The sequence below is a fragment of the Coenobita brevimanus genome, chromosome 97 (assembly GCF_032717465.1).
Source record: "Coenobita brevimanus isolate Jiangsu-jjx chromosome 97, ASM3271746v2, whole genome shotgun sequence".
NCBI lineage: Eukaryota > Metazoa > Arthropoda > Malacostraca > Decapoda > Coenobitidae > Coenobita > Coenobita brevimanus.
In genome coordinates this window covers 49147588-49171147 of record NC_137050.1, presented here as the reverse complement: position 1 = coordinate 49171147, position 23560 = coordinate 49147588, and the positions used below count along the sequence as shown (strand labels likewise).

Here is a 23560-nt window from a genome sequence, read left to right as displayed (position 1 = left end):
TTGTATCTACCTATAACAATTCACGAGCCTCTGCTAAGGATGAAGGAAAAAAAGTGTCCGGTTAAAAGAGATTAAAAAACAAAAAACAAAAAAAGCAGTCAGTCTGCATAGCTAAATTAGTAGGAAATTCTTCTCATTAACACGTCTGATACAAAAGCCTGTTTATTGCTTGCTTCTTTCTGACAGCAAACGATATTAAGTTAGAGATTTTAGTCCGGGATAAGTTATAATTATGTTTCTTTCTGACACCAATCGATAATATTTAAGACAGAGGTTTTAGTGCGGGAAGAATTATTTATATCTGACAACAATCGATGGATGTAAGATAGATTTCCAAGCGGGTGGATACATATACATCTTTCTGACACCAAAGTATAATATTAAGGCAAAGGTATTTTCTAGATGGAGAGAGCTATATGTATTTTCCTGTCACCAAACATAGTATGAAAATAAGGGGAGATTTATTTTAGCATGTGTTTTATTTGGCCCTCTTTAAAGCCTACAGCACTTCAGGCCTCTCCTATGCTCAATAAAACCGTCTTAATGAAGCACCCAACAAGCACAAAGGACGTCCCAGGCTTCTTAACATAGAGGTTCCTATTATCAAGACGGTCTACGCACGCATTCCCCAACACCAACATTTTATTCTCCCTCTCCTTCCGGGTCTCTCCGATCGACCAGACGAGATAATAAACCTCTCTCTCTCCCTCTCTCTCTCTCTCTCTCTCTCTCTCTCTCTCTCTCTCTCTCTCTCTCTCCCTCTCTCTCTCTCTCTCTCTAATAAAAAGATACAGGCAACATAATCCTGACATCTGGTGGCCTTTCACACTATGGCTCACTCTCAAATATAAATCGTTTGGGGTTAGCTGAAGCGGATTACTACATTTGTCCTTAAATATAGAGGATAATGCAGAATATAACACATTTCCGTTCCTCTGACTCACACATCTAAATAAAAAACCTTGGAGTTTCCTAAAACAGAATACTAGGGTTCGTATTCTCGTCGACTTAGGAGGTTCCCTCACACCTTTTCCTTAGTGATTTATTTTTGGATATGGTTGGCTAATATCCCTTTGTGCTCTAGTTATGCAAAGTATGGCGCTGTTTGAAGGATTTCTATATATGAATAGAACAGGGAGACGTAAAATGCAAAATAAATCGCTTAAGAGAGGGCATTAGGGAGCTTCCTTAAAAGACGAGAATACAGTCCTAGAACTCTCCGACCATGAGACTGCTATACTTTTTTTTACTCTAACCTGGCCTAAAATTGCCATCCCTCCATCTTGAACACTGGGTTATAGCAAGAAATTAACACTAGAATATGGTACTAGTCACGAATAAGTGCTATAGAAAGAATGTAATGCCACAGAATTGCCTTTTTCTGTCACTGAGCTACGTGAAATAAGATGGAAAAGAGCGAATATCTACGCCAGGTTATGGTAAAAAGAGTAAAATGGCGACCGTTTGAACACAATGACACTCCAAACTATCTATCTATAGCCAGACGCCGTAATACCGTAAGGGGTGGCAGTTTGTCTTGGAGTTAATTGTCTTATGGGGAGGGGCAATAACCCACTTGTTGACACGTACGGAATACGAGTGGGTTGGTTATATGGTTATCACCCAGCGTTGTAAATGGTTTCCTGGCTTACAGGAAACCATTTGGCATGCACTCAATGCAGAATCACCTGAAAAGGAAAAAAAAAGTACTAAAAAGTGGCAGGAAAGACGGGAGAAACAGGAAGAGAGAGGGCAGGCACAGAAAAAGGGCGATAACACTGAATGAAGAAGTAGGCAGTACTACATCAAGTGAGTAGATGATGGTCGCCACCAAATACCACCTATAACTCACACATCAAAATAAAACAGCTTGAAAATTGCTAGAACAGAATGCTAGAATTACTGTCCCACCCACGAGAGGGATATTGGGAAAAGTATTAGCTATATACATGGCTGATGAGGTTTGTGGGGTGAATTCTATTGCCCTTAGATATTACCTCGTCTCATAAATGATTTTAGAACTTTTAACCAGGTAACTTAAATTTTCATTACACTCTATTATTATTATTATTATTATTATTATTATTTATTATTATTATTTATTATTATTATTATTATTATTATTATTATTATTATTATTATTACCGTCATCATCTGCCATCATCAACCATCATCATCATCATCAGTCACCATCAATCACCATCACCATCATCATCATCAGCATCATCATCCTTTCCCACCCCAAGATAGGGTTTACATTCAGAAAATTTAATTCATCTTTGACAGCCTTCTCATGGTAAAAGGGTTAAAGAATTTGTCAAACTCCTGCTTGAAAAATTTATCGACAACAATATTGAGCCACTTGGAGATAGAAAAATAAATCAACAATACATCACTGAACTGAAGAAGTTAATCTGATACAGTTTTTAAATTCTAGTTACGACCAGGCTCTCTCTCTCTCTCTCTCTCTCTCTCTCTCTCTCTTTAGGACAGGTTTCTAGACGCGGAGGTGTTAATGAAGACTACACATACGCCAATCCGAAAAGCCTCCCATTACCAGGCAGCAAAACCAGAACATATATACTTCAAAGTGGAAAAAACGGTTAACAGAAGAAAATGAACAGTGTATCTATGCCAACTCCTGTCCATTTTTGGCTACTCTTGGGAGACTTCTTGCTGTGGTGTAGAGTAGATGTGCATTCAACCCACAAAATTCAATAAGTCTGTCTGAAAGCAAGATAACTATACTCATTTTTCTTATTGAGGAGAAGATGCACGTTAATGATGATTGGCTGAATGCAACATGTCCGAATAACATTTACTAACCCAGATTTCCCCCTCAGATACATGTTGTCCAATGCTAACGAGTAAAGAGATTATGAGGTAATGTTGTACTCAGTCAGTCATTACCAAGTTGTCGAGTGCATCTTCGTCTCAATTAAGAAAAAAAAAGAAGAAGAGAATAGTCAGGTGTTGGGGAGAACAGTAAAACTATACATTAATAGAGAGAGAGAGAGAGAGAGAGAGAGAGAGAGAGAGAGAGAGAGAGAGAGAATCCCCTAAACTGAATAAAATCGTCTCTAACTACCAAGAATGATAAAGAGGTCACCAAGCTAAAGCAGTTAATAAGGAAGAGTAAGTGAACAGGTCAAGGCTGATATATAAACAGCTAACAATCATTCAGAGCCAAAAGTAATGTAAATATAATGGTGTAACAGGAGCAGAAAAAGTTTTAAAGAGACATCCTCGGGTTTAAACAAGAAAAAACACGTCCTTGGGTTGAAAGAAGTAATAACCTGGGGGAGGAAGTGGGAATTCAAAGCACAAATATAAACTGCTGGCAACTGCACACCGCTTGACATAAGACAGCAGGTAACCGCGGTGAGCTCATAGTGTGGCGAGCTAGTGTACCGCGCACAGCTACACACCTACCTGCCTACCTACCCCCACCCAGGAGAGCAAGACACAGCGCACTTCACCAGACGTAAGAGTTAGACAGTTAAGGGAGCAATATTTCGATCTGTACAAACTGACACAAGTAAAGCGCTCCACCAGTCGAAGGGTTATTTATGGATGCAGTATTTCAATTTATACTAGTTATCACAATCAAGACTTCACCGACAATCTCCTGCCTGCACTGTGTCCTTCTCCTTTCTCCTTGAACGTCAGGAAGGATTCTTACTTATACTCTTCGGCTGTGCTTCAAACTACTTCCACATAATACTTCATGTAACATCTTGCGCTAAAATACCTGGTAAGGAAGTACAACTAGTCTATTGATTGTTAGAGTACAATGCACAAGCTTGCGTGCTACGTGTTTGTGTTATCCCGTGAAAATATTAACAGTACAATTCTGACACATACACTAGCTTGTGAATTTAAGTGTACGTGTATATCAACTACTGTTCGTTGTTCTAATGATAAATATATGATTTCGATTTGCAAGGACAATCAAGCGGGGAGGAGAAAAGTCGTGTAAACATATAAAAATAAGAAGGAACAGGAAAAGAAGGCAAAGAAAGACAGACAGAAACAGACGTAGAGGTAAAGATAATATGGTGGAGGAAGGAGGCAAATAAACATGGAGGAAAGGTGTCGTGTAAATAAGAAAAAAAAATGAGGAGATGGAAGTGAGGGCAAAGCAAAAGCGACTGTGAATGCACGGAGAGACAGAGAGAAAAAATAGAATGAACAAGGGAGGAAAGAAAAGACAGGGTGGAAAATATGAGAATGGAAGGAAGGAGGAGGAGACGTAAGGGGGAAGAGAGAATGGAGAGGTCAGAGGGTAAGAGAGGAGGGGATGGAACTCTACTTATAACTCATGACTGACTGTTTTTTGGTCTCTCTCTCTCTCTCTCTCTCTCTCTCTGTCAAGTAGTGTCATGTTTCTTCACTGCGGAACTGTACGTTATATGATAAACTCTTTCCCCATCTATGCGTCAGTCTATCCCTTCGCTCTCATGAACCCTTCCTGCTTGGCCTTCGACAGCAACGTTCCCCAGATTGTCAGGGTTTGTAATGAATGATATATAAAGAATCTAAATAAAAAATACAATACATGTATCTGATCAATAGGAGTTACAGAAGGAACTTAATTGCGCCAGAATTTCGCTTGCTTACCAGATGAACTTAAGAAACTGCTAGATACGATTATTCTCATCTGTATAATGTTAGTCCCTTTTCTGGTCTACTTGTCCTGGATTCGCTTAGGAAGACACCCAAGAGTTTAGCTAAAAAATCCAACACGAACTGAGGGAAATTACCAAAGACGTCGAGTACAAGGTGAATAATTGTGTGTGTGTGTGTGTGTGTGTGTGTGTGTGTGTGTGTGTGTGTGTGTGTGTGTGTGTGTGTGTGTGTGTGTGTGTGTGTGTGTGTGTGTGTGTGTGTGTGTGTAATTTCCTGAATACAAAGATTACAGCATGTGCCATGAATCTACTTCGCTATTCTGGTTTGTGGATCCCACTCCCACGTAAACACCTGCTGGAACGTGATGATGGTGATGACGGAAAGCGATAATGTGGTTCCAAGAACAAAAGGAAGGATTATGAGTCTGTTCAAGCCTGCGCCGGATCACCAGTTGAAGGCCAACTAGTCTTGGTTCCATATTTACAAAATTCTGGGGCTTTATATATATATATATATATATATATATATATATATATATATATATATATATATATATATATAAACAGTATACTGATACGGAGATCTGTTTGTCCTGCAGATTGATTAAGATCTTTTGTAAACTGGGACTCAGGCGTTGAATCATTACGATTAACGTGTGTGTGTGTGTGTGTGTGTGTGTGTGTGTGTGTGTGTGTGTGTGTGTGTGTGTGTGTTGACCAATTCACAGTCGTTTCGTAAGTCATTTCGTAGTAGGACATATAGTAACAACGTACCCAAATTATTTCGTCACCAGTTCACTTCGTTCCTTCACATAATAAATACTCAGTTACTGTAGCAGGAAGCAATAAGTCTTTTGATAACTAAACAAATATCTGTAGCTGGTAGTTTTGTACGTAAAGTGTAACAATATTCAATCGTAAAAAGCTTCATTTATTGTGAACTAATAATAAAATAACGAAAACATGACTATTAGTTCTTTGAAACCACGCTTCTTACGCAGCCTACCCTGAGAGTGACCGCATGCGACGTCACTGATAGCAATGAACCAAAGTAAACATTAAACTCAATCTCTAGGGTGAGTGGGGCTATGTCATAAATAAAGCAAAAGTTTATACCCACAAAGCCAAGCATTATTTACGAGATATAGTTCCGTTTGCACACCTTTAATTACGTAGGAAATTACTACTATTTCGCTGCAAAAGTATGTCATAAGTTGGGGTTATCAGTGTCAAAGTTTTATTTCATGTGGTTATATTCATTCCTAGTTCTAAGTTCGATACCAAACGACGTGTGTGTGTGTGTGTGTGTGTGTGTGTGTGTGTGTGTGTGTGTGTGTGTGTGTGTGTGTGTGTGTGTGTGTGTGTGTGTGTGTGTGTGTGTGTGTGTGTGTGTGTGTGTGTGTGTGTGTGTGTGTGTGTGTGTGTGTGTGTGTGTGTGTGTGTGTGTGTGTGTGTGTGTGTGTGTGTGTGTGTGTGTGTGTGTGTGTGTGTGTGTGTGTGTGTGTGTGTGTGTGTGTGTGTGTGTGTGTGTGTGTGTGTGTGTGTGTGTGTGTGTGTGTGTGTGTGTGTGTGTGTGTGTGTGTGTGTGTGTGTGTGTGTGTGTGTGTGTGTGTGTGTGTGTGTGTGTGTGTGTGTGTGTGTGTGTGTGTGTGTGTGTGTGTGTGTGTGTGTGTGTGTGTGTGTGTGTGTGTGTGTGTGTGTGTGTGTGTGTGTGTGTGTGTGTGTGTGTGTGTGTGTGTGTGTGTGTGTGTGTGTGTGTGTGTGTGTGTGTGTGTGTGTGTGTCGACAGGACGTGGGTACGAAACGACTCGCTACCGTCTTGGCAAGGCACTTTCATCTTCACTTGGGCCAAGATGCATTCATTTATCAAAGCCAGGCAGACTCAATCGGGAACTCGCGAGACTATATAAGCAATGACAGGAAGATTAACAGTTGTTCCTGTTTATTATTATTATTATTATTATTATTATTATTATTATTATTATTAATGTTGTTATTGCTGAATCCAGTGGAGTGCTGGTTAGAGTTGCCCTTCTCCTGCAATCCGCCATCCACCTTTCCGGCGATAGGAAATGCTTAAGGGACGTTTGTACGATCAGGCAGATGGGCAGCATGGTTATATCAGTGCCACCACACGAAGGGGTCCCACTCCAGCAGAAAAAGTAATAGAAAAGGCGATAAACGAAATCTGATATAAAGAAGTAAACAAACAATAAAAAAATGAAATAATGAATTAACCAGTGATAAAAATTAGTATCATCAAGTGAGGTTATCAAAAATGCTCAAGTAGGAAAGCATAGGAAACCAGGTGAAGAAGAATTGCTAGAATAATAATAGGAACCAAAAGTGCCATAGAAAAAATTATAAGGAAGAACTAAGATAAACAGCTTGATGTAAGTGTTAACAAAGCCTGAAGTAAGAAAGCAAGAGAGTGATATCAGTAATATTAATACCCTGACGTAAAGACGTCAATAAATCCTGAATAAATGAGTAATAAAAGTAAGATAAATAGCCTGAAGTAAGGACGTCAAAAGCCTGAAGTTGGAAGTAAATATAGCCAAGAGATGAATAGCAATAGGATTAGTAGATTGAGTAAGAAAGTAAACAAAGCCATGAAAACAATCATGGCAGGATTAGTTGCCTGAGTAAGAAAGGAAACAGAGCCTAAAGTAAGAAAGTAAACAAAGCCAAGAGAATAATTACAGTAGGATTAGTAGCTTGGGTCCATAAAACAATCACAGTACTATTAATTGCCTGAATAAGAGAGTAAACAGTGCCTGAAGTGAGGAAGTAAACACAGCAAGGTGAGCACATACGCTAGACCTGTTCAGTCGGGAATCCCTTGACATCTACCTGGCTCCCCTGCGCGCGCCCTCAGGTGAGAGCTCTGAAGGTCACACACACACACACACACACACACACACACACACACACACACACACACACACACACACACACACACACACACACACACCTGGGAGCGGAGAGATGGGTTGCGAGAGAGTGAGTGCGTCGGGAAGCCCAGAGTGAGATGCATAGATAAACACTAGAGACCGCATGTAGTCATAAACGCTCCGATAACTCCCAAACACCTTTTCCTTAACGATTTATTTTTGGTGGTGGTTAATAACTTTTTGTACAGTATCTGTATGGCGAATTTAGGAGTATTTGTGTTACAGAGAAGAACACATTCAGGTGTAATGAAATAAATCACTTTGGAAAAGGTGTTACGGAGCTCCCTCAACCGAAAAGAATGAGCCTTAGACTGTGAATTTGCCAGTTTATACTTCTAAATATACTCACAGAGCTTTTAAATAGTTTACAGTCAAGCTACAGTGAATAATCCTGTAAGAAAATACGAGTAATGTGCTAGTAGTAGTAGTAGTAGTAGTAATATTAGTATTAGTATTATTGTTGTTATTATTATTGTTGTTATTATTATTATTATTATTATTATTATTATTATTATCATCGTTATTATTATTACTACCATCATCATTATCATTATTACTATTATTACTATTATTATTATTATTATTTGTAATAGTTCACCGCTACCGACACATCTTCTACGTAAAAGCTGGTTAGGATTCTTTTGTAAATACGGCTCCTGGGATTACATTTATAAAGTATCTTAACCAATGGACAGGAAAAACAAGTCACTATAGTTAAGTACTATCAATGGGAGAATTGGTCAGGACATGTGGAGAGAATGGAGGTTGAAAGACTGACTATAGGTGAAGTGGAGGAAGGGAGAGGGAGGGGGAGACCGAGGATGAGGTGGAGCGATGGAGTTGAGAGGTATATGAGGGAGGGGGGAGTGATTTGAGGGGAGGGCAATCAAATGGTGAGTGACAGAGCGACTTGGACGCGTTTTGTCTGCGGCCACCCCTTGCGGGATTAGGGCGTCGGGCTATAGATACATAGATAGATAGATTTGGTTTTCATATTTCGGCACTACAATATTCACTCTGTTTCTTAAGTGCTTCTTTGCTTTATAAGTCAAGACAAACTTTCAAAAATAAGGATGGAGAACATTAGCGTATGGTAGGGAAGTTTATAAATACTCTCTATATATGTATCTATAGCCAAACGCCGTAGTCCTGATAGGGGTGGCCACAAACAAATCACCTCCATGTCGCCCTGTCCACTGCCATTACGCTGCCCCTCCTCCCAACTCACACCTCCCTCTCTCATATACTTCATCCCTCCAATCCTCCATCTCATCCTCGGTCTCCCCGTCCCTCTCCCCCTCTCCTAGGCTTAGAATGTGTAGAAGTTTCCTCTCTTATTTTTTTGTATTAGTTTTATCTGCAAATGTATTGGTATTAAACAATTATTAATCAAACGAATGAATAAAATGAATGACGCCAGAGAAAGTGATTTTTAGATAATATTGTAATATTGTAAATAATCTTGGACACTCTCTCTCTCTCTCTCTCTCTCTCTCTCTCCCTCTCTCTCTCTCTCTCTCAGGATCCCTTTTAAATACTGCTTCTGATATTCCTCTGCTTGGGTAATATTGTAAATCATCTTGGACTCTCTCTCTCTCAGTATTTTCTGGCTTTTGTGCTGCTTTTAATATAATCCCTTCATGATGGAGGTAAAAAAAAATACTTTCCATTTAACCACCTCTTCTTTACAGTTAAGTGGTAAAAGTTGGAGTATTATTCCACTGTCTACTTCACATTTGCAGAAAAACCCATCACTTACCTTCCTCACGCATCAAAAGGAATCATCTACGAGCAGAGAAACTTACCAAGCCTCTCTTAGCTTAGGAATACCAGCCAAGGGAAGCGAGTGAGTAGTGGAAGAGGTAAAATATTAGGCTATCTTTTGTCCCCTACTACTCATAGAAATCAGAACTATATCCTACTTACTCGAAGCTGGCCTAAAACTTTCATCTTTCCATCTTGAATGCCGAGTGTAGCAAGAGACTGATATTGATTATAATGCTCTATCCTTTTTACTCTATCCTGGCCTAATATTGTCATCTCTATCTTCAGTGTCGAGATATGGCAATATATAAACTCTAGAATATTATGTTAGCCAAAGAGCAGTGCTATGGAAAGGATGTAGAGCCGTAGTACTGTCATAGTCTGCCACTGAGCTACATGATATACGCTAAAACAGGACCAAATTCAGTCCCAAGTTAATGTGTAAAAAAACTATAGTAATGGTGATCTGTTGTGGAAAGGGTGCACAGCCGTAATACTGTCTTATGGTATCAATGTGCTACGTAAAATGTTGCAAAAAGACTATAACCTGTACCAAGTTAAGGCAAAAAGAGTAATTGGACGGTGATCACAACACTGAGCTTGGTCTTAAGTATGTTCTCACTGCTTTTATTTTTGTAGGAGATTGGAAAGTGTACCTGGGAACAACGAGAACTGGAGGAGACTACCTGGGGATTCCCTGTGTGAGTGTGTGTCGTAAAAGGCATCAGAATGTGACAGTAGGAAAGCTGGTTACCACTGTCCTCTCACCCACGGTATATGTTGGTGTAGGGATGTGGTTACCAAGTCGATCAGGGCATGTGATGTAAATGCAGTTAACTGTTTTGACTCTGGTCAGGATTTCCGCCACTCTGAAGCTTATTTCTCTTAAATTAGTGACTGAATAAAACAATGCTACGACTCTACAGCCTTTCCGTAACAGTTTTTGTGACTATGATCATATTTTAGTGTTAATTTCTTGCAATAACTCAATATTAAAGGTAGAGGTTGCAATTTTAGGCCGTTAAACAGGACAGAGTATGTTTCAGAACCTCTCACAGCAAAAATGGACATAGGATTGGACTTTAAGCATCCTTTAAATCACCCAACCTCAAGGGCATGGGGGAATAGTGTTCATTATCCTGATATTGCCACTACCCGGTGTCGTATGCACGAAGTCACTTTATGCAGGAAGTTACCGATCCGCTAAGTGCGCATGCGCCGAGTGCTCTTTTAGTTGCTGTGCTGAAAGTATCTGCATGTTATCCCAAGTATTGTGCCATTATGAACAACATTTTATTAAATATATGTGTCATGGAGATAGTTGGATGTCTTATCGACCTATATGTAACTATAGGTCGACATATAGATATATATAAATAAATATACATATGTATGTTATAGGCAGACCGTGAAATCAGTCATTTCGTGAAGTAAGGTTAGTTTACTTTAGGTTTATTTAGGTTAGGTTCATCTAGGATAAGGTTAGGTGAAGGTTAGTTTAGGTTTGGTTAGGTTAGATTAATTTAGGCTAAATAGAGAAGGGAATGGTAACTTCCTGCATAAAGTCACTCTGTGCATATGACACCGGACATGCCTTTGGCTCTGTTATGTTCGGCTTAATGAGCGATTACTGTAATTAGCGTGAAATGCAGAGTTCAAGCAAAAAAGAGGTCACACAAACTTTCTGACCTCTCTGCCTCTGAATCACCTTCACCCAAGAAGTCGAGGGGGAGGGAAGGGGAGGGGGGAAGGTAAAACGAAAAAGAACAAAGAAAACATCATTATTCTATCGGAAGCAACCCAATTTTTTTTTATTTGCAACGATCCTTTAAAATGTACACTGAATTAGCTATTAAGTAATGCCCACCATGGAGAGGGAGTAGAATTATTTAAACAAGATTAAAAAGAATAATAAAGTAAAATAAAACACTGGATATGCCCCTAAGCCTTGTTCCATAACTCCAAATCTTACGCCATCATGAGTTATTGGATCAGGTTGTTGCTGATGAAATTATTTGAAGTCACCTTACGTCCTTAGTTTTTTTCTTTCACTTCTATCACAGGTTTGAGATTACAGGGTCCAGAGGGAGGTATAGGTGGGGTCATCAGTTAGTCTAATATTTTGCCTCATCCCTCATCTACTCTTTTTTTCTTTGGTGGCTAATATTCATGAGCCGAAGGAAGCTTGACATGTTCCTCTGCCCATACATGAACTATGATGTGATGCGTCAGGGAGGGAAGTGACGGACCTACCATAAAGGTGCAATAGACTCAGTGGAATAGTAAGCAAACTTTTGTCCCAGACTGTTCTACTAGCCCTTGCATAGCGCTTACAGGAAAAGGTCTCTCAACTTTTTTATTTTTTCTCAGAACAGGTTCCTTCGTAGAACTGGTACTATAAAATTAATAGCTGGGTTTTGTATGATTTTTCCTGACTGATTTCGACGTCAAGACAGGATAATAATAAACGATAATTATATATAAGTGTCTGGCACCATTGTCCTTGCATCTGGCGTATTCAGTGTACTGTGTTATAAGAATCACAATAAGCCTTCTCTCTCTCTCTCTCTCTCTCTCTCTCTCTCTCTCTCTGAACTCCACGCTAAACTAAAATTCTATGATGCAAGATACCTTTAGTTTCGGAAGCGTCACTTGCAGCGGCCCATTCAGTCAGTTATACCCTATACATTTTTCGGATGCAACCTTTCCCATAAAGTTTAGCTGCGCCCCATATTACAGCCCTCATGGTCCCTCATCTGCCCATCGCGTTTGTCCTTACTCTTTCATTTTCTCCCTCATAGGTTTACAGATGCGATTATATGGTCATAAATTGGTTTCGGGTTTTATGACCGTTTTTATGACAAATTTTAAGGTTACCAAAAATTATAACTGATATTTAATCCCTCTTTTAGCTTTTTTTTTTTCTTTTTACTGTGTACACCTTTTTGCAGCTCGTTAAAAATGCTTTAAAGTCTACAGTCTTTTATTTTATCAGAGGCAAAGGGATTGTTTTAGAGTCATTTCATTTTTCGATTTTCTTGTGTATCTTGTTGACAGTTGCGCATTTGACACTACAAAGGAAATGCCGTCTTTAGTTAGCTACTCTCGGTTTTCGCATGCTCTCTCTCTCTCTCTCTCTCAACATAATAATCGGCAGTGAACTATTACTTGACAGAACCATGTGAAACGCGATAATAGAGAAAAATTCCAAACAAGTATATGCAGATGGTTAGGTTAGTGAGGTGCAGCCCGGATTCCAAGGCTTGAATGATGTGTAAAGGATAGACCTACTGTGTTCTGAGTTCTACTTTCACACTGTTCCTTTCCTTGTTTCTGGATCCTATCTCATCCCATCTTCTGCTGGGGAAAAAAAGGTGTAGGCAAGTGTACACAGCATACCCAGACTGAACTTTGTCCATACCTGTGATCTTAGCATTTGACTGGGTGTTCTCAAATTGAACCCCTTTGTCTTACCTTACCCTCAGCTTTTCTACAAGGTATGCCTAAATTGGATAAACACTAAGTTGACCTTCCCACGCGATCTTGAGCTTTCATCTATTGGTCTCAGCAGTATCAGCTTCTTGCCTAATCCTCAACCTTTCTACCAAGTTCTGGCCAGATCATATCAAAACTATTTAAGTTATTCTGGTCACATACGGACAAACAAAACTCGAACTTAGGAAAGCCCTGTGATCTTAACTTTAGACTGGTTGTTTCAAAATAGATTTCCTTCGTTCTTGCCTTATTATATATATAGAATCAAAGCTGTCTGAGCTGATCTTGCTTTATGACCTTGACCTCTGACGTGTTCCAAAAATATACCAACCCCTTGTCTAATCCTCAGCCCGTTCACCAAGTTTGGTTAAAACTGAATCAAAACAATCTGAGACTACAAACACACACACACACACACACACACACACACACACACACACACACACACTGCAACTCGATCGCTTTGTTATATACGACTCGATTCCTTATAAAGTCACATAATCAGTCAATGTTAGAATAAGCTGTTGAGATTCTTGTCCTGGAGATGTTTAGGATTTTTTTTTTCTCTCTCTCTCTCTCTCTCTCTCCCTCTCTCTCTCTCTCGATCCCTTATTTATAAAGTCACATAATCAGTCAGTGATTGAATAAGTTTTGAGATTCTTGTCCAGGAGATATTTATGATTCTCTCTCTCTCTCTCTAAAATCCGAAGGCGTCCCGTCACTCCCTTCGCCTAGCCACGTCACACTAGTCCTTGGTGGATTCTTAGAAGGCCGTAAGTTAGTCGTAGCGGCGTCACACTCACGGCGGCACACACACCATCATCATCATCATCATCGTCATCATCATCATCTTGAGGTGGACTGATGCAGAATAATTAACTCCCTCATCTTTCTCCTCATTAATGTCTTCTACGTTATTTGCTCCAACTGATCCTAGCAAGTGTGAATTTTACTTACCTCTCTCTCTCTCTCTCTCTCTCTCTGACTCGATATTACGAAAGATGTGACCAGCCATTGTTTAATTCTGCCTTTTCCTTTATTTTCCACCCTTCCCCTTTTCAAGAAGCCTTTTTTTCATTTCTCCGTGTCACTTTTTTTATTAACCTTTCCTGTCGTCCCTCAGTGCCCCAAATTTACGCATTTATTTATTTATTTATTTACCCGGTATTTATTTATTTAGACTTCAGGTTTCGCCCCATTAAATAAAGCCAGAACAACAACATAGATTCGGTGTTTTACATAAAGAGGCATTTTACTTTTCATACTGTTATTCTGATTGCCATACACCTAATTCCTCGTATTCTTCCCTTACGGACGCTCCCTAACCCCTCCTCCTATGCGATTTGTTTTGGTTATCACACCTTCTTCCCTTGACATGACTGTCGTGGGAATGCATTCTCATCGGTCCCCCTAACACCTCTTCCTAAGCGATTTATTTTGCTCATCACACCTTCCCTTGATATAACTGCCGCGAGCATGTATTCACGTCGGTTAAGGAAGTTCCCTAACACCTCTTCCTAAGCGATTTATTTTGGTTATCACACCGTCTTCCCTTGATAAAACTGTCTTGGGCTTCTATTCTCGTCGATTAGGGAAGCCCCGTAACACCTCTTCCTAAACGATTTATTTTGCTTATCACACTTTACCGTGCTCTTCTGTGTTACATAATTCATTCTTATATCACCAACTCTGCATAAACAACGCACGAAACGATACTAGCCAGTCATATCCAAAAATAAATCGGTAAGGATAAGATGTTAGGGATTTTCCTCAACCGACTAGAATACGAGCCTTGTATATGGCCATCTAAACTGTCCTGTACTTGTCTACTTAGAATAACACTGTACTCCTTTCACTTAACCTTGGACAAGAACTGACCATCCCTCTATCTTGAATGCTGAGTTATACCAATAGATTAACACTAGAATATGCTGCTAGTCAGGAAGATGTGCTACAGAAAGGATGTATAGTAATAGATTAACACTAGAATATGCTGCTAGTAACGAAGAAGTGCTACGGAAGGGATGTGTACTGTAATAGATTAACACTAGAATATGCTGCTAGTCAGGAAGAAGTGCTACAGAAAGGATGTGTAGAAATAGATTAACACTAGAATATATTGCTAGTCACGAAGAAGTGCTACAGAAGGGATGTATAGTACTGTAATAGATTAACACTAGAATATGCTACTAGTCACGAAGAAGTGCTACAGAAGGGATGTGTAGTAAAAGATTAACACTAGAATATGTTGCTAGTCAGGAGGAAGTGCTACAGATGGGATGTACAGCCACAGTATTGTCTTTCTCTGCCACTGAGCTACGTGGAAAATGCTGCTTTAAAACGGTAAAAATCTGGGCCAAGTTAAAGTGAATGAAGTATAGTAATAACTGAACTTTGCCCTTAAATACAATTCTGTTTTCTTCATACTTACCATCAAGCTTACTTTCCTTCTCTTTTTTTCTTGTACAATCATTTCTCCTTGTAATTCCTCACCAGAATCACTTAAATAAGCTATCGTTAGCGAGAAAGCAAGCCGTTCATCACTGACATTTCCTTTGCTCTGTAAATCTAAAAAATAAATAAATAAATAAATAAAAATAAATCAATCCTAGGCATGTTGTAAATAACTTTTGGTAAATTCTATCTCTGTCAAACGCCTCATTTACCTGGTCTTTCCCGAAGGACTTAAGGAGTTTTAACGGTAACTGTGCTGTCTAAACGGATATCTTTCTTTTTAATTTTTCTCTCACTTTCGAGCTGCTCTCAACCCTACTGCAGTTTATAGTTTCAGCTAATTCATGTGGACTTAAAAACAGTAAATGCTAAACATAAAAGTGCCTTATCCTCAATAAACTGACTAATAGCACAAAAACTCTGTATCTTAGTAGTTGGGTTTCATATATAGTTTAAAGACAAAATCGCCTCGTGAGTACCTTTCCTGTGCAATGCCATAAACAAAGAAGGCTTATCAGACGACAATTACCCAAGTCTGATGTTTCAATGCTGTCTGAATAGTTTTACCACTAAGTTTAATGCAGAGTCTCCTGTTTCCTTAAAGAAAATAACTGTGAAGCTACTTTTGCCATACACATATCTGCTGCTTCCATGATAGCTATTAATGTCCCAGTGAATTTCTTCTGTACATTCCGAAAATGCACTGTTATTTCGGGATATCCGGCCTCCTTTTTTCATACCATTTTCTGCATTATTCTCGTGATCTTTCGTTTTATCTGTCCAGTTTTGCAAGTTGCTGTATCCATTAGCTATAACACAATTATATTACATCAATGAACTAAAATCCGCTGCCTTCTGTCTCACAAGTAGTGGTTTTGTTTGCTCTCTTCGGATCGGTGGGTCTCTCTTTCCTCGAACTTTGGTTTTACCTTTCTCCTTACTCTTCTGTGGTCACTTCCTAAAATTGTTCTTTAAAGTGGGAGTCTTCAAGGTGCGTTCTTTGACAACGAGGCTGAAATATACATCATCCCTTGTTTCTCGTATTTCCTAAGTCTATTTCCTTTTTCATTTTCCTAGAAGAGGGTATTCATCTCCTTTAACTTGTTCCTTACTGCAAATATCACAGGCAGGTTTTCATCTCTGGCATTCCAGTCACCAGAATCAGTGACATTAGTTAGCTTCACCAACCTTTTGCTTAGTTCCTGTTGCACTGTAGTCTTCATTCACAACTGTTTACTGGCTTACGTGATTTTATATTGTTTCTTGTAAATTTCAACAAAACATTTCTTCATCTCACTGTCTGATGTTGGAACTTAATAGGCTACTTGGACTCTCTTTGTCTTGCTTCTCTTGTCTCAGATCGGTAAAATCGGTAAAATACGCTCGTGGGTTAAGCTTGATAATGTTATGCTTAATACCGATAATTAAACTCAAGAGGCTACCAGAAGCTATCACTCATCCAACTAAATTATTCATTACAGCAAATAATATAGACTCTAAAAAAACAAATTACCCCTGTACTCAGCAAAACTCAGCAGAAAACCGACAGCAGCTGCAACCTTTCAAAGCTCTCAACTATACTCAAGAAAGGAGCCAACAACTGCAATAAAAAATGATACCTTTTTCCACTGAAACAAAGAAACATTAAAACTGATACCTTTTCCCACTGAAACAAAGAAACATAAAAACTATCTTCAACTAGTCATGTGGCATATACAGTAAACCCTTGATGCTCGCGGGGGTTAGGGAACAGAGACTCCCGTGAGAATGGAAAATCCACAAGCATCAAATTAGTTACCCCCTCCCACACTGAAAATATGCCTACACGATAAAGAAAACGGTTTCTGATGCTTCAGTGATAATGATAAATGATTTTGCATGAACATCACACAAAATATAATAAATTGTACAATAAAAGGTTTTAAAAATACTATACAGTCCAGTAATGTCAATATATTTACTTCAGTTCTCATCAATGTACAATACATTCTCCTCAATTCACCTTTCTGCAGGAAGATTAATTACTGAAAGTGTAGTTAAGTATGACGAGTTATGATCGATGTGTGATGTACATATGCGCGCGCCATTCGAACTCCACATGTTTTCGTTTTATTTCACTATTCATTTTTACCTATCACCAGAGTGAAAAATCGGTGAGTAAGCAAATCCGCGAGCTTCAAGCCCGCTAGCATCGAGGGTTTACTGCACTAGCATTATACACTCCATAAACAATGTTGGCAATAAGAAAGACACCAGCGACATCAAACCAGACAATAATAGCGCCCAAAACAAATATCAGTCACACCATCGCAGAAACAGCTCCAGCAAACCAGATAAAACTGACTAGCAGAACAGACGGCGTTGGTAGAGAAGAGAAAAGTTATAGCAAAACACACAAACTACAAAGATAATAACAACCGCAGATAAATTACACTGGCAAATGACAGGAAAGACCTCTAAGCAACACACCAGCATGCAGAGAAAAACAAGAATTCATTACGCATTCAGTCATACCATAACTGCTCAAAGAAATAAAAATGACACCAATAACACTAAGAAAAGATTTCAGTTGCACCAATACATCCACCTACGGCAGATACATTACACTGGCAAATAACAAAAAGGACCTCTAAGCAACACCCAGCATGCAGAAAAAAAAAGAAAAAAAAAGAGGAATTCATTATGCATCCAAACGTACCATAACTGCTCAAAGAAATAAAAATGACACCAGTAACACACAAAAAAGATCTTAGTTGCACCAATACATCCACCACCCACGCCGTCCTTCCTGAGCGTGTGGACCCAGCGACGGGAAATCCCCCAGAAACTCTGCCTAATCATAAAGCTTGCAAGTGGATTAGAAAAAGTGTATCAGAGCAAAAATTTCCCTGAATACATCTCTCCCTATCTGATTCGCGACGCTGACCAAGCAAGACTGTATCCACGTCTCTCTGCATCGTATTACATTTTACTCACTCTCAAGGTTTTACCCCAACGTATTGAGTTTTATATCTATCTACTTATTTATTTATTTATATACTGGTTAAACAGACGATTTTATTAAGATTAAGAAAGCTCCCTGGTAGTGAAATATTAACGAAGGCTCTACTTAACCTCTCCAACAAGAACAATCTCTCCAAAGCTGAATAAAACCGTCTTGTGATGGCTAGAATTCAACAAGCAATACGCCATCGAACTGAAGATAATACCACTTAGGCGTAGTGTGAAATGATGCAAAATGGGTTTATTTTCTTCCATCCATCCATCCATTCCCAGACGCCACAATCCCGTATGGAGTGGCCATTTGACTTTGAGTTATTCGTTTTACGGGGAGGGGCACTAACCCGCCACCAACCCACTTGTTGACACGTAGGGAGCACGTATGGTTTGGTTATATGGTTAATACCCAGCGTTGTAAATGGTTTCTTGGCTTACAGGAAACCATTTGGCTCGTCACTCAATGTAATGCTTCCTTGCTACAAAATAAAACAAAAATCTCATACCAAGTCACTAAGATGTGCCAGGATTTGTAGACAACGTAGCCTTCATTCCTTAAATCCTGCGACGCATTTTTAAACTGTATCCTTTTATCTCCAGACGATTTTACTGAATTTTGGAAGGATCTATAGTAATGAAATGGTTAAATCAAGGTTACATCTTACTTTCCCGTTCGAAACGTCTCCCCTGAGCTAGATAAAATCGCCTGGATTTAGCAAGAATAAACTTAAAATATACGACATCTGACTAAGGGATTAACATCAGCGGCTCGCCCGACGTGATTTGCACAATTCAAGGACTGGAGAGACGATTGTTAGACAGGTTTGAGAGAGGAATAACCTTAGGATTTTTCCAACCTTGATACATCCATGTTCTGCTCACAAACGCAAACACTTCTAATATCCATTCACTTTTTTAGATTTTACATATCATCCGGGGCAGCAGGGAGACGGTACGATGATATAGTGAATGAAACAATGTCATTATTAGTGGCTACCCTCCAGCGTTGAGGTCTCGCACGTATTTCTATGTAACTAATAGTAAAACTATAGCTAGCCTGTTCTGCAGATCTTTGAAAAAATTACCTGCCAATTTTACCTGCCTACGTGGGTAATATCACTAAAATAATTCGATTTTCAAATATTACTAGTCTCCACAATATTCATTCTTTTGACGTCTATTACTTAATTATAATCACTAGATGGGAGCAAAAATACACGGCTTAATGTGTTTTCGATCAGTAAAATAGCTTTCGCTGTTCATGAGTTTTGTAAATAAATCTTTTGTTCCTTGAGGGCCTGTGATTAGAATCCACCTCAGCACAACAAAAATTTCATTAACATATTACACTTGTTCTCACGTACTTGTCAAAAGTGTATTGCAGGTAAGGGTGTTCCCCTGTCATCGCCAGCCAATGTCAGTCCATTCCGACACAAAGACCCCCTGCAACGTCTTCAGCAATGCTCTGTTTAGTCATTTCCTTCCTATCCCACAACATATACGGCTTTCAATCCCCCTTATGTTCTTTGTCAAAGGGCTTCTCCACGGCGAAGTGTTAATCGGGTCTATTATGAGGCGAATTTGTTCGATCGTGTATGTCTAAATGAAACTTGGAGGAAACCCCCATTTTACAGGGCCACGTTTTGAGGAAGCCATACATGGAAGTGTGAAAAGGCATGCCCAGAATGTAAGCCAGTAATATGGGGAGACCTCTTCTAGTTAAGGTTATTATTTAAGCCATACAATCAGAAAAATACAAACTGTCTGTTGGTTGTATGAATAAAACTAGAAAGCATTCTGAAAGCGTGTATCTCCGCAAATGCCACTGCCATTAAAAAGGATCCGGATCCGGATCCGTGGGAATAGGATTCGGATCAGCCCCAAAATTTAATTTATTCTTTCTTGGTCTATGGCACACCTTTCCACAAAATTTCATTGAAATTCATTGAGAGCTTTTAGAGATAATGCGTGGGATACTCCAGATCCGGATCCGTCCCCAAATTTAATCATTTCTTCCTTGGTCCATGGTCCACCCTTCCACAGACTTTCATCAAAATCCAATGATAACATTTTGAGTAATCCTGTGGCAAGACAGTCAAACCAACCAACCAACCAACGCGGGCTAAAACATAACCTCCCTCGCAGAGGTAATTAAAAGGATAGTGTGACACTGAACTGTAGGAGTATATTGTTATAAGAAATGATCTGATTTGGTTCTATCATTGTTCTTAAACATTCACTCTGCAGTTGTTACTAGTGAGGTGCCTGGTAACTGCAAGAGGAAAGATGAATGTCTGAAAGTGTAAAAATACTCACAACTTATATGCTACTGAGTCTCCGTAACAGTTAATGAATGTCAAAAATAATACCCTTCCTTCCCCACCACCCCTAGCCAATACCTCACCCCCCTCCACACCCCCACTGCCTTCTGCTATATATATACAGGAATGTGGTGTATATTCTGCAATTGCATTCTGAGGAAGCCATGAACCGGAACGTCAATACACACTAAGTCCCACATCGGTGTTTCTTCCTCCAATTTGTCAACTAACAGTGAATCAGTACTTGGTTTGGTTGTATATTTGTAATTAACGCTCAGAATTTGGTGATATACTGTCTTACGTCACTTTTGGTATTCCTGAACCATTTCATTCAACTTCGGAAACGTCTCTCGTATTTACTGGGTTAATTAAGGCCATATACAATTACTGTGGTGAGAAAATTACCTTCTAAGCGAAATACAATTGTTCAGACGTCTATCTATCTATCTACAGTCAGACGCCTTAATCCCGTAAAGAGTGGCCACAAGCAAATTGCCTCCATGCTGCCCTGTCCCGTGTCCTTTCGCTGCCCTCCCCCCAATTTACACCCCCCTCTCTCATACACCTCTCTACTCCATCCCTCCATCTCATAAACCAATGAAGACGTTAGTAGATTCAAGGGGTCAAATATTAACTTTATATTTTAACTTTTTATATTATGTGAAATGTTTGGTAGGTGTAGAAGTAAAGCCACAAGTGTAAATAAATGTACAGCCATGAAAATTGGTGAATACGGTGTTAGGGGCTTGTTACCTGGCCACAGCACCGTCCGCACAACAATAATTATAAGGAGAAAACGTTCGTGTGTCGTGGCTCAAAACGTTTGTGTGTTCAGGACAATCAGTCAATCAATCAATCAATCACCCCTCCACCTCTCTCTCTCTCTCTCTCTCTCTCTCTCTCTCTCTCTCGATGGGTGAATAGCGGCAGGAAATGACGAGATGATTCATTTGTGAGACATTTTACGGCCGTTTTTGTTGGCAGAGGAAGTGGTCTGATTAGTCTAGGGAGGAAGGCTGGATGATGAGGGTCAAGAGATGGGAAAGTGGGATGGAGAGGTGTAGTGATGGAGGTGGGATGAGGTTGAGAGAGGGTGGTGGGATGGAACTGAGAGAGAGAGGAGAAGGTGGGATGGAACTGAGAGAAAGAGGGAAGTGGGATGGAACTGAGAGATGAGGAGGTGGGATGGGGGTGACAGTGAGGGAGGTGGGAGGTGGGATGAGAGAGTAGAAGGTGGGAATTGGGATGGGGGATGGGAGAGATGAGAGAAATGATGAGACAGAGGGAAGTGGGATGTGGTTGAGTGGGGGGATGGGTGGGTGAAGGATAAGAGATGTGAGATAAAGGGTGACAGAAGTGGGATGTCGATGAGAGAGAAGGGGGTGGGATGATGAGGTAACTGAAAGAGGGAAACTGTGAATGAGGAGGTAAGAGAGAGGCATGTTGCGTGAGTGAAGTGTCAGGTAAGGCAGCGGCTGGTGGGAAAGGTCGATGGTGCGATGGAAGCTCTGGGAAGCTGTTCACTGTCGAATGATTATGGCTGTTGGTGAGCAAGTGAAGATACGAGAAAGAGGGAGAGGGAGAGAGCTAAATAAAAACAGTCGGGTGATGGCCTAAGTGAAAATTATACTACTGAACTAAATACTGTCCAGGAACATGAAAAACAAAAACACTTAGAAAAACAACAAGCTGGCATGAGTTGATTGGTAGCATACGTGAGCAGGTGAGGATGCGAGTAAGGAAGGGAGGTAGGGAGGTAGGTGACGGTGTTTCCCGAGGCGAGTTACTAGGAAAGGTCAGTTTTGAATGGCAATGAGCTGGCTTGTTTAGGGATGATGGACGGGAAGGCATGTGGCCCCGATGTCTTACCCCCCCCTTTCTCTCTCTCTCTCTCTCTCTCTCTCTCTCTCTCTCTCTCTCTCTCTCTCTCTCTCTCTCTCTCTTATAAAGCCATCATGTTATTACTTTTACATGTCTGATTACACAATATTAACTTAAACATTTAGGGCACTGAAGCACGATATAAGACAGCTGTAGTACTGTCGAAGATCTTGTTTTATAAGAAAATACCTAGTTTCATCAGCGTTAGGTGCTTGAAACTTATTTGGCAGTGGCGTTTCGTAAATCAGATGAAAAAGAGTACTACAAATGAGAAAAAATAACTAACACAAGCCATGCACAAACGTAACTTTAACGCGAATAACTGAGCCACACACCCTCATCAGGATGTGCAAATTTGGACTGAGATACACAAAGTTAAAATCAATTCCCTGTCATAACTTAGGTTTCTTTTTCCATGACGAACTACAGTAGAGACAAGGGAAGAATCTGATCTTTCCCGTCGGCGTCCTTCCTATAAAAAAAAAGGACGTGATAATCTTCCTCTCGTAACTAAGATCTGTTTATAGAAAAAGGAAGACGGGGGAATATTCTGCATTATCTCTGTCCATACTGCAAAAATAAAATCAGAGTTACGATAGATAATAATTCGTTATAAATTTTTTCGTGTATCCGGGCCCTGACACACACACACACACACACACACACACACACACACACACACACACACACACACACACACACACACACACAAATACATACATGCATACAAACAAACTGGGTGGGGGAGGTGGTGTAAAGTGGTTAGAGAGGTGATATGCTGTCTGGAAATGGGCAAGTTCAACCCCCGGCTGATGCAAGGAACAATCTAGGCTATTTTTCATCTAATAAAAATTACTAACGTCATGAAAACACCTTCCCTTATACCATTTACCAGCCCTAAATTAAATAGCCCCAGCATGCATTCTATATGGACTGTGGGTATTAACATAAGAACATAAGAAGAGAGGATAACTGCAGTAGGCCGGTTGGCTCATGCTAGGCAGCTCCTAGAAGAGTAACTGAACTACTAGAATGAGATAAGGATAGTAAAGAAGAATTGGCGCTG

General features: G+C 39.8%; 1 protein-coding gene across 1 annotated transcript in view; it reads left to right on the top strand.

The window, feature by feature from the left end:
* Positions 1–3414: 3414 nt before the first annotated feature.
* LOC145413694 (venom serine protease Bi-VSP-like) overlaps positions 3415–23560 on the top strand; it is a 32063-nt gene continuing 11917 nt past the window's right edge. The window contains exon 1 of the mRNA XM_080283349.1: positions 3415–3490. The gene's annotated coding sequence lies outside the window, so the exon portion shown is untranslated. The remainder of the gene's footprint in view (positions 3491–23560) is intronic.